The 2,346-nt window shown below is 34.9% G+C and overlaps 1 non-coding gene across 1 annotated transcript; it reads right to left on the bottom strand.

Moving 5' to 3' along the window:
* Positions 1-1,846: 1,846 nt before the first annotated feature.
* LOC131176380 (small nucleolar RNA R71) lies at positions 1,847-1,953 on the bottom strand. Its single transcript, XR_009146472.1, has one exon. It is a non-coding gene; the product is annotated as a small nucleolar RNA R71 (small nucleolar RNA).
* Positions 1,954-2,346: the final 393 nt, after the last annotated feature.

Here is a 2,346-nt window from a genome sequence, read left to right as displayed (position 1 = left end):
CCATAAAGAGTTCATTAATGAGCTGGCAGAAGATTCCCTCAGATAATTCCTCCTAGAACACACCATTTTAGGGCTCCATGTCAGAAAATGCTATAAATAGTCTCATTTCCCATTTTAGAAGGGAGGAGACAAGGAGCAGAAAAGGAAAGGAGAGGAGAGGCAGAATTTGAAGAGTCACTTTCACCTTCCACACCATTTTCAACCAAGATTTGCAGATTTCTTTCTTTCCTTACATTTTTCTATATTTCTAGTGTTTAATTTCTTATTCCTTAGCTTAGATTAAAGCTTTATTTCCATTTAAACTCAATATATCTTGTAAGCATTATGGATAGTGAGTAGTTTTACCTTTGATTCTGGAGTAAGGGTTGTAATATTTGAGATATTTTGTGGATTTTGATTGGGTAATCCATATTTTGTGGTCTTAATGAGTTTTATTCATTTCTTGTGTACTTAATGACATGCTTAGTGTAGGATCCCATTAAGTAATGTTCTTAATCCATGGTTGAGGCACCGAAAGGAGAAGGCCTTGTGATAGATAATCAAGGAATTGGACTTAATTAACTTAGATCTAGAAATAGACTAAGGATTAAGAGGATTCACAGATTAATTAAAGAACTTAATGGGTCTTAATTAATTCTAACTCCACGAAAGTAGGATTAGTTTGATTAAGGCACTCTTTGTCTCACTCGAAAGGGTATTCGAAGGATTTAAGAATTAATCTCCTTAAAACCATAAGTTTCACAAGATTGGATAACCAATTTAAAATCCCAAAATAGCTCGAATATGAAATCCCGAACTCCGGAATCGCCTTTTTACCATTGTTAATTTTCAATTGAATTTAATTGCTTGCCATTTTAGAATCTTGCCATATTTGAACTTGCTTATTTCAATTTGATGCAATTTTAGTTTAATTAATACATTGATGAATAGAATATTAATTTTGCACATATAGATTTCACATTCTCAACACCCATCAATTCATTACTTTAATTTCAAAAATACTTCGATTTAGTCAACTTTTATATTAAAAATTCAATCATTAACACAACTCCTCGTGGGAACGATATCTTTACTGTATTACTTGTATGAACCGTGCACTTGCGGTTGGGCCATATCAGTTTTTTGCGCCGTTGCCGGGGAGTTGTTTGTTTAAGATTGAATTCTTGATTATTTTAGTTGTTTTTAGTTTTATTTTGTTATCTTTTCATTTTGTGTTTGTTTGTTCTTTTTCAGGTACTTTTAATCTTTTATGAGAAGAGCTAGAAGCACAAATGACACATCCTTATTGTTCAATCGTGAAATTGAGAAATTTTGTAAAGCCAACAAGAAAGAAACCAGAAAAAGGAAAGAAGCCTTGAGAGAAACTGAATTAGAAGAAGACATGGCTGATGAAAGAATTAGAATTGGTGTTAATGCTGGAAATGATCGAAACAATGAAAATGCAGCCCATGGTGAAGAAGTTGTTAATGCTAATGTGCCTAGGGGAAGTATGATGGATCATGCTTTTCCTCGTTTTGATGACTTGAGAGAGAGCATAGCAAGACCAAGAATTGATGCAAATAGTTATAAGATGGATTTTGGAGTTCTTCAAATGATTCAGAATTCTCAATTTGGAGGACATCCTTCTGAAAATCCACACACACATCTGAAGAAGTTTGCTATGATTTGTGACATGCAAAAACAACCTGGAGTGTTTGATGATGCAGCAAGATTGAAGTTATTCCCATTCTCTTTGAAAGATAGAGCATTGGATTGGCTTGATTCTTTACCTCACAACTCCATCACAAATTGGGAGCAACTCACTGATGCATTTCTTGCACAATATTTTCCACCTGGAAAAACTCAAGAATTGAGGAATCAAATGACAGCTTTCAGACCAAGAGAAGATGAAACTCTATATGAGTCATGGATGAGATGGAAGGAATTAGAGAGACAATGCCCACATCATGCCATTCTGAAATGGATGATAAACCAGAATTTTTATACAAATGTTACTCCTGCAATCAGAGGGATAATTGATGCTCAAACAGGAGGAGAATTTATTATAAAGCATGAAGATGAAGCTTATGAGCTATTGGAGAAGATTGCAAAGAATACTCATCTTTGGAGTAGTCCAAGAGGACCAGCTCCAACTCAAAGGAGGCAAGCTGCTGGAATGTATGATCTTGATCCGTTCAACATGATTAATGCAAAGTTTGATGCACTTACAAATGTTTTGGCTAAGAAGATGGAAGATTTGAGTATGTTGGTTAGTTCATCATCATCATCTGGAAGTTCACAACAAGTGGCTTATGCAGAGGGAACTACCAGCTGTGGAGTAGACTATGGAGAGCAAGCAGCATATGT

This window comes from Hevea brasiliensis, unplaced genomic scaffold, assembly GCF_030052815.1.
Source record: "Hevea brasiliensis isolate MT/VB/25A 57/8 unplaced genomic scaffold, ASM3005281v1 Scaf1, whole genome shotgun sequence".
In the NCBI taxonomy this organism is placed as follows: Eukaryota; Viridiplantae; Streptophyta; class Magnoliopsida; order Malpighiales; family Euphorbiaceae; genus Hevea; species Hevea brasiliensis.
The sequence above is the reverse complement of the archived record's forward strand: the minus strand, read 5'-3'. Positions and strand labels throughout refer to the sequence as shown.